A 10,048-nucleotide genomic window follows, 5' to 3' on the forward strand; every position below is an offset into this window, starting at 1 on the left:
TAAAGAGAGAGGAAAGTGTTAAGGGCTGGTAAAAGTTTAATAGTTGCAGATAATTACGATCATAAACAGCTGTACCTACTTGCATAAAATAACAGCTCTATAAATAGGCAGAAAATAGTGAGGCACTGTCTGTTATAATGGCGTTTTTGGCATTACTTGAGGACGTAGCTAACCGACATATACGGCGACAACGTGTTTTCAGAGATCATTAAGATTTTTTTGCGAATGATGATGACTGGTTAATAAGCCGATTTAGGTTTCCAAGAGCCATTCTCATGGAACTGTGTGCCGAGTTGGGGACAGATTTACAGAGACCATTGTTGCAGAATCGGGCAATACATGTCCACTTACAGGTGCTAACAACTCTTGGATTCCTGGCGACGGGTAGCTTTCAGAGAGAATTAGCAGACAGGTCAGGGATATCTCAACCATCTTTAAGCTCCATAATGCCAGCCTTATTAGCTGGCATAATCAGATTGACAAGTCGGTACATCAGATTTCCTTACACTGCAAATGAACAGGCTCAAATCAGAGCGCAATTTGCAGCAGTGGCCGGTTTCCCAAATGTAATCGGAGCAATTGACTGCACTCATGTTGCTATAAGAGCGCCGAGCCAGAATGAAGCTGCTTTCATCAACCGAAAGCAATTTCATTCTATAAACGTACAGGTTATTTGTGATGCGACCATGATTTTAACCAATGTGGTTGCTCGATGGCCTGGTTCAACACATGATTCCTTTATTGTGAGGAATAGTAGTGTAGGAAACCGGCTTGAAAACAGAGCTGTGCCGGATGGTTGGCTTCTTGGTAAGTGAAAACTTTAAAGTGGTTATTCAAGACTTTAAGCAGTTTTATACAATAATCTATTAGCAGCCTTATTTCTGCACCATTTTTATAGGCGACAGTGGCTATCCCCTCCAGCGCTGGCTTCTTACGCCATTCCCCAACCCACACAGCAGACAAGAGAGACGCTACAATGATGCACACGCTTTGTCGCGCTCTGTTGTGGAACGCACCATCGGGCTGCTAAAAGGCCGATGGCGTTGTTTAGATGCATCAGGTGGGAGATTGCTTTACCATCCAGAAATGGTTTGCCAGCTTGTGAGAGCATGTGCTGTGCTACACAATATAGCACAGAAAAATGGTCTCTCTCTGTTAACTGCCAACCAACTTGAGGACCCTGAACCAGATCCACACCCTTACCCACCAGACTCTCTCCAAGCAGTTAGACTGCGCGAGGACGTGATGCTTCGATTGTGAATAACTGAAGATCAACGCAAAGGTATTTAACAAGTTCTTTTAATGTGCTTGACATTTCTGATAGTACCCCCTTTATTTCTCTCATCTCAGTTGTTAGCCTTTCAATTGCTGCAATTGTGCTGACTTGTGTTTGCAGCACAGCAGTAAGAACACAACCATGGAAGGAGACACGTGGGGCACCGGAGACACCACTGCAGGCATGAGCAGCACTGGAGACTCCGCTGGAGGCATGAGCAGCACCGGAGATGCCGCTGGGGCCGGGTTGGCAGCCCCAGCGGCATCTCCTCCGCTTCATGGCCACTCAACATCCACAGTCCCATCTTTAAAAAATGTTCAATAAACAATTCTAAGTAGCAATCCTAGTTTTCGCGTCTTTATTCAAATATATAAAATATATATTTTTAAAAAAGTTACCTTGTTCTCCCGTGCAGGGTTCATCAGCTAAGTCCGTGTCACCCTCCTTCTCTCCCCGCCATCCTCTCGTGAAAAAGAGACAGTGCAGGTGTAGCCTTTCCTCCTCCAGTTGCAGTTAATTTTTTTCGGTGCAAAGCAATTTGCTTCTTTGCGTCGACTTTTAAATCTGACCACTTTTTCTTTACCTCTGCAATAGTTCGGCTTATGGAGCTCACATTGTTTACTGCTGCAGCCACATGCTGCCACTCAACAAACTTGCGTTTGTTGGTAATGCCACTACTAAGGCCACCAAACAACACATCCTTCCTTGCCTCAACCTCTGAAACAAGGACTTCCACTTCACAATCTCCTAAATTTCGCTTCTTTGCTTTGAGTTCCTCCATCATCCCGATCAGAATGAATGGGGAATCACCCATTTAAATATTCATTGGGTGATTTGATTAATTGGGTAAATGTGGGCGGTACGGAGGCGGAGCGCGAGGCTTGGTCACCTGCGCACATTTATAAGCAGATTGTGATTTATAAAGAGGAAACTGCGTTCAGGTGTGCGTACGCACACTTTTTTAAATCTGATTTTTTTTTTGGACGTACGCCATTTCCTGTTTTTTTGTGCGTACGCACACTCTCACTCCAGAACCTACGCAGAGTTTTATAAATGAGGCCCTGTGTCTTTCTCACTGTTTTACTGTTAATTATTTTTACTATAAATTACTCCTTAATTTTTTATTCAGATCTGTCCAGAGACACCACAAAGATTAATAAAATATTTTAATCTGTAATTTTACTGCAGACTGTAAATCACTGATCAGCCTCACAGCCTCAGATCCAGCATTTAAGCTGCTGATTGGCTCCCTCTAGTGGATTTATCATGACATCACACCCAAACTCAACCTGTTTCTAATCCTGACTGAAGATTCTGACAGGATTATGAAACTCTGAGCAAATACTGGATTTTTAGAGCTCAGTTTAGTGAATATGTTTCTCTTAGTTTTCTGAATGGAACAGTTGATGAAACTGCTGCTGCTGATCAGTGTATAAAAAAAACAGTGAATAAAACACTCATTAGAAATGTGGAGTGATAGATGAACTAGACGTTCAGAACTGTGCATGGAAATATAAACATATAAAAATACATAAAGAAGTTATACTCAGTTTATATTTTAATCTCATAAATGTAGTCGTGTATGAGAGATTAAGATCAGCTTTAATAAAGAGCATGAGAGCTCTGCTGTTTTCACACCTTCAGCTCAGACAGCTATATACAGGAAACTGTATATTGTTGATGACACTTCCTTTATTAACAGGACTACTGTAGTTAAAGTAGGCGAGAGGTGCAGCACTGCTGTAGTGTTTCTACAGAGACGCAGTAATTCAGTGTTTCAGTCTTTTAGAGATTAGACATGTCTCTGAGTGTTTATGAGGATCTGATCTACTTTGAGGAGCTGAACAGAGCAGATCGAGACGAGATAACGGTGATTATATATGAGAGTTCAGACGCTGTTAGAGGCCTCGACCCCGACACTGAGGTGGAGGACGCCAACATGATGAGGATCCTGAAGACACAAAAAGCAGGTACCGTTACTAATTACATTTTGTATAATAGTAAAAGACTGAGCTGTACTCTGTATAAACTCAACTCTTAGAGAAAGTTTAACTGTTTTCTGATGATAATAAAGAACAAGCAGCAGAATTACTACACTGTAGCTATCAGATCACCACTGTATTGTGTTGTAGAGAATATCAGTAAATTACAGGTTCTTGGGAAGTTCTCAGTAAACTCAGGTATCACATACTGATAAAAGTGTAATTGACAACAGTTACACATGTATGGTAGTGGTGTAAGAGTGGGTGTGTGGTGCTGGAAACAGTCCAGGCATATAAATGAGCCCAGTTCGGCTATTCAGTCTATTTCGCTTTGCTGGTGTCTGGAGCTGAAAGCCAGAGCTGAAGGTGAAGGAGTGATGGTTCTGGTCCTCCTTTCCATACAGCCCGGGGCAGCAATGCGGCTGTCCACAGGTGCTGTTGGGTGGTGGAAAAGTGGTTGTGGTGCAGTCAAAGGCATTAAGCAGGCATTCGGGTCAGCGGTTTTCGCCATCAAACCTGAGGGTACTGCAGGGCTGGCCAGACCTGGGTCATACTCTTGGATGGCCAATGGTGCTGCACATGGAGAGGTTCCAATGTTCTCAATACAGCCTCCAATTAGTCATTGGTCACTAGGGGTGGTGACCAAGGAAGCTTTTGGCTGAGCCTATTGTCCCGTTTGTCCGAGATTCTGAAGCTAGCAGGAGTCTCAGGCTGGGCTGGGTGAGGCAAACACCTGGTTCCTGGTTAGCTGCATGCTCTCGTCCTCATGTGTTGGACTGTGTTGCTCGTAGAGCTTAGATCGGGCCCAAAAAATCCGACCCGACCCTGCCCGAGCCAGTGCACGTTCTGCCCGAGCCCGACCCAACCCGAACCATGAACTGTCATTATGAGCCCGAGCCCGACCCGATCCGCCCCATAAACTGTCTGTTTTCGGGCTGTTTGAATGAGCGAAATATAATCAGAATTATGTTAATTAACACTGTAACATAGAAGCATAGAACTATTATTTCATTAAAATGATTTTTAAGAACAGCTACACACAGTGCTGCGAGTCAAACACGGAGGCGTTCACTAGCGCCCAGAGCTGCGTGATTACTTTTTTCATTTTTATTATAGTTTAATTTAATTTTGTTTTGTTTTTTTCTCCTACAGTTCAGTAAGTTTTAATTTGTTTTTAGAGTGGGCTTGATAGTTTTTATTAGTTTTCACACATCTCATCAGAGAGATCCATCTAAGAAACGAGAAAGAGAAAGAGAGAGAGATTTGAGTTCTGGTATGAGCTAGGGTAAAGTTTCTCACACACTGAATCTCCTGTTTCTCTTTCATCTGCCTCGCGCTCATATTGTAATCCCATACATAATTCTGCAGTTTCTCAGTGTTTTCTGTCGTATTTCGCGGCTAGCGCGAGCGCTTTAAACGAGAACAAACGCCACGGACCACGAGGTGCACGACTCCCAGCTGAATCCGACTCCGCTTCGCGAACAGAATCGGCACAACACCGCCCGCTGTACAACAGCGCTTATAAGTAAATTAAATACGAAAATGAGGGTGTTCTATCAGTACTTTCAGTTAATTTAAGTTAGTTTCATAAACACACAATACAGTTCGAGTTAGTTCTGTTTTTTCCTTTTAATTACCGTTTTTATTAGATTCAGTTAACACAAATGTTTTTTCACTTTCAGTTTTCGCTATTTCGTTCGCTTTCATGAACAATAATAATTGGTTACTCGGCAACATTGTGATTATCACATCAGAGCTTTATATCAAATAAAAATTTAATTAGAAAACAGATGCCTACATCTCGGACTATTTTCTGGAGCCCGACCCGACCCGGCCCGAGGAATTTCGGGTCGGTCCTTGGGTCAGGTCGGGTTCGGGCAGAGTATCAAAGCTCTCGCGTTGGTCATCCAAAGAAGCACATGCTCAGCATCATGTCCTAATGTTGTCGTCTTTGAAAGATAGGTGTAGGAGTGCTGTCAGCTTTGCTGCAGAGATTGAAGAAGTGGGGGTTCAGCCTGTCAGTGCTCAGATCTTACGCTGCACAGTACATCAAATTGGTTGTCACCCCAGAAGAAAACCTCTTCTGAAGTCTGTACAGAAGAAAGCTTGCAAACAGTTTGCTGAATACATGTCAACAAAGGACATGGATTACTGGAACCATGTCCTATGGTCTGATGAGGCCAAGATTAATTCATTTGGTTGGTCAAATGGTCTCAAGCATGTGTGGCTGCAATCAAGTAAGGAGTACAAAGATAAGTATCTCAAGCCTACAGTCAAGCATGGTGGTGGGAATGCCATGGTCTGGGGCTGCATGAGTGCAGCAGGTGTTGGGGAGTTACATTTCATTGAGGGACACATGCACTCCAATATGTGCTGTGAAATCTCTCGCTTTTCCCTGTTGCACTACCCTCTTCTAAGATTTCAGCCTGGTGTCTGGTCTCTGGAGCTGAAAGCTAGAGGCAAACGTGATGAGGTAATGAATGTCCTGTCCTGGTCCACTCTCCTGTGCATACTGGGATGCGGCCACATGTTCACAGAGGCTGTTGGGGGGCAGAAAAATGGTTGCACATGTGGCCAATGGCATTGCGCAGGCACTTGGGGCAGCAGTTGTTGCCCTTCAAACAGCCCTATCTCCACCAAGTCTGATGGTGCTGCAGGGCCGCAAGACCTGGCTGACTGCAGATGGTCTGGGTCTGCTGTGTGTTCTCCTGCTGACTACAATCACAGTGCTGTGGATCCAGTTCAACCACCTGACTGGCCCCCATGTTCTCAGTGCGGTCTCCATCCAGGGTTGTTTCAAGGCATTTGGATGCCCCAAGCAAAAACATAACAGACTTAAACCTTCTGCAGTTTGCAAATTAGACAGACACACCTAATGGTTTGAAGAAAGTGAACAGCTGTTATATAATGCACTTAATTATCAGAGGTTATTTCTACCTTCCATTTGGTAGAACGATTATCATGGTAGAATAGCTAGCATAGCAGAAAAGACATGCCACCTTTATTAAAACCAATTTTTCTGGACTGAAACTCTGCTTCCTGGTTGCTGAGGGTTCATATTTTGTTGGTTGCAGGAATCACAAACCTGGCTGTGAGGGTCCCGCTTGAGGGGGATTCGAATAAAAGTCTCGTTGAACTTTCATTTATTGACCATCACAGAAATTAACTCTACTGTTGTCCTTTTTTCACCCTCCTCCATCTTTACTTTCTGAAACAGACTATTGGTAGTAAGCCGTCTATCACAAAACCTGGAGCTATCAGCCAACAGCATTTGATGAGGGAGATGACCCTGACCCCGCCACTAAACTGTCAAAACCCCCCTTTTCTACACTTAGACGCGAAACTTTCACTGGAGCAAAAAGAGCAGCCCCAGGCAATGCACATAATGTAAAGGACAGCTGTAAATTCAAGATGAAAAAAAAAACACTTGAAAAGGAGTAAAATGAAGTTCGAAATAACTTTTGACACTGATGTGATGCCATACTTGTCCCTCCTCCAGTTCTATCCATCCCTTGTCCTTTCCAGACTCCCCTCACCTCGACTTTGTGGTTATATTGGACCTTTTAATTTATACACGTGACACTGTGGACTGAAGAATGTTAAATATCTGCATACAGTTTCAGAAACTGAATGTTGTTTTCGTCCATCTGCACTACTATCAGACTTCGTCTGAACTCCCATAATTAATTTCACCTTGCCATGAGCACACTGATCAGTGTTCAGCTTTACAACTTATACAAGTGTGGGTGTACCTAAGCTCTTCCCTGAGGCAATCCTTCATTATCAATTTACATATTGCTGTCCCATGACTTTTGTCATCTCAGTGTACTTATTATTTCTATGATTAAAGTCCATGTATCTGTGTTTCCTCATAGAGAGTCGCTCTGCAGGAAGCAGACGCTACAGACTGGCTGCAGTGGGTCTGGGTCTGCTGTGTGTTCTCCTGCTGACTGCCATCTCAGTGCTGTGGATCCAGTTCAACCACCTGACTGCAGAGAGAGACCAGTTACAGACCAGTTACACCAACCTGACTGCAGAGAGAGACCAGTTACAGGCACAGAGAGACGGACTCCAGAGAAGGTTTTCTGAACTGGGTTAGTGATTAATTGCAGTTCTTAATCACTTTATTAGGAACACCATTCTAACACTGGTTTGAGGTTAAACTGGTACAGAGTTGTGCCACTAAATCATTCCACATCGTTACACTATGGAGTTACATTTAAGCCACAACGTGTTGTACTCGTAAAGAGCTATTTGAAGGTGTTCATCAAGTGCAAATAAACAGTCTAAGTGCATTCAGTTCCATATTCAGATTCAGTCATTTGTTTTTTGTCTACACTTCCACTTTTTATTCATTCGGATAATTTTTTTTAGTTTTCTACGTTCAAACTTTTATCAGTGTTGTTGCACTGAAACCAGAATCACAGCCTTAAATCTTAAGTGTTCCATTAAATCTGTATCTTATCTGTAAAGTCTGAATTGTACGTTCTTTCAGGTTAACTCACACATTTGTGTCTCATTTCTTTCTGGCAGCTCTGTTTCACATCTCTTAGAATCGTAATCATATAAACCAGAGAAGAGAGTTAAAAAGTATTTTACTGTGAAGAGCATCAAGCAATCGTGACCCAGAAGTGACCACAGGTGTTTTCTCATAATGCATTGCTTTTGTGTTTCATCCATAGATAAAGCAGTTAGAGACGGGTGGATCTACTTCAGCTCCAGTCTTTACTACATTTCTAGTGAGTGGAAGAGCTGGAGTGAGAGCAGAAACGACTGCAGAGAGAGAGGATCAGACCTGGTGATCATCAACAGCAGAGAAGAACAGGTGAGAGAGAGAGAGAGAGAGAGAGAGATGTATAAAACTGTTTAGTAATGTTTATCGCAGCAGTAAGAGTGTATTTAACTGTAAAGCACTGTAAAACTACATACATTTTCTGACAGTTTTTTGTTTCTACACCCTCTGTTCATTTTTTTAGCTCCACTGATCATAAACACTGGGAAAACGTAAATCACGCATCGGATCTCAATGAAAGAAAGGTTGAGAAGAGAAGTTAAAAATCTTCTCTGATATAAATTGTGTAATTAGTTGAGAACAAAATGAGAACAACCACTGAAATCATAGCCTCATCCACTTTCTGTGAAGATTGAAGAACAGGGTGAAAGTAGGATAATAAATTATGTAGAGAAATAGAGGGACTACTGTCTGTAATGATAGAACTACAGTGTCCTATATGATCAGTGCATCTAATAAGACGGACTGTGGACTGTGTTTAAAACACAAATTCAGTGAAGAAGAGTCCAGTCAGAAGAACTGAGTTAGAAGAATATGATTAGAAGAACACAATTGAACACAGTTAGAAGAGCACAGTTAAGTGCTGCTGATCTCACAGGTTTCCTACAGGTGGAAGAGTGCTGGTTCTTATAGAATAATTTTAAATGCTCAAATGATGAAATGTATTAAGTGTGTGTGTGTGTGTGTGTGTGGTGGCTTGTTGGAAATGTGTAAACAGTTATTGTACTTCAACAGGTCTTCATTAACACATTGAGAAAAGGTCAGCTGGTTTGGATTGGTCTGAGTGACGCTGAATCAGAGGGGGTCTGGAAATGGGTGGACGGATCAGAACTGATCACTGGGTAAGAGACTCCTGAACTGAACTCTGATCATGATGCAGTTACTGACTCTCACTCCTCACTGCTCTGATAAACACTCTGATACTCTCCTTCTCTCTGATAGGTTCTGGAACCCTGGAGAACCCAACAGTAATGGAGATGAGGACTGTGGTTTATACAGCTATGTGTTTGATCCTGTGAATAACTGGGCTGATTATCCCTGTAATAACCAGATGAAATGGATCTGTGAAATGAGAATATAAAGAGTAGATATTGTGTGAAAAGTGTGTAATATTACCTTTTTGTTACTCCTGAATAACTTCTCTTTTTAAAAGTGTTTAATTAAATAAAGACAAAAACAAGAATCTGCTGAAAACAGGAGTGTTCTATAAAGACTCATTTCACTGTTATTCATTCTGATTAATCTTAGTCACAGTTTTTACTTTTAGTGAAAAATCTCAATCACAAATTTTGTGCAGTACAAGAATATGCTTAACCTCTTTTTGGGAAACCAACCCATTATGTTAAAATGTTTTTGGACATCCCTCCTAATGAATGCATTGACTTACTTTAAACTGCTGACACAGACGTGCAAATGCACACACTCTAAATGGACAGGTACTATACTTAAGTATTTATTCTAAATTGTAACCCAATTTCTACGCAATTTGTAAGTCCAACTACCCAATCACTAGGCAGTCAACACACTTAGAAGAAAGCACCAGATCCCCAGATCTGATACATCAGCCAACAGACACCTGAGCTGAAAACACAGACAATTGTCCTCTCTCAGACTCCGGCTGCTGATGGTGATACAGCGACTGAATGTAAATACCCTCCTTAACACACTGCTTTAGGTCAGACCCTTAAAACCTGTATAACTTCCAATAACAACTACAAAAACATCCAATTATACACAAGCTAATTAACATGGAGTCACACACTCAGCACAGCATAGAGCTTAGATCGGCCCAAAAAATCCGACCCGACCCAGCCCGAGCCCGTGCACGTTCTGCCCGAGCCCGACCCAACCCGAACCATGAACTGTCATTATGAGCCCGAGCCCGACTGGATCCTGTCTGTTTTCGGACTGTCTGAATGAGCGAAATATAATCAGAATTATGTTAATTAACACTGTAACATAGAAGCATAGAACTATTATTTCATTAAAATGATTTTT

At 42.2% G+C, this 10,048-nt stretch overlaps 1 pseudogene; it reads right to left on the reverse strand.

Annotated features, from left to right (window-relative positions):
* Positions 1-1,137: 1,137 nt before the first annotated feature.
* LOC125787677 (uncharacterized) lies at positions 1,138-2,057 on the reverse strand (annotated as a pseudogene).
* Between the last annotated feature and the right edge of the window lie 7,991 nt (positions 2,058-10,048).

The sequence above is a fragment of the Astyanax mexicanus genome, chromosome 25 (assembly GCF_023375975.1).
Source record: "Astyanax mexicanus isolate ESR-SI-001 chromosome 25, AstMex3_surface, whole genome shotgun sequence".
NCBI classification, from domain to species: domain Eukaryota; kingdom Metazoa; phylum Chordata; class Actinopteri; order Characiformes; family Acestrorhamphidae; genus Astyanax; species Astyanax mexicanus.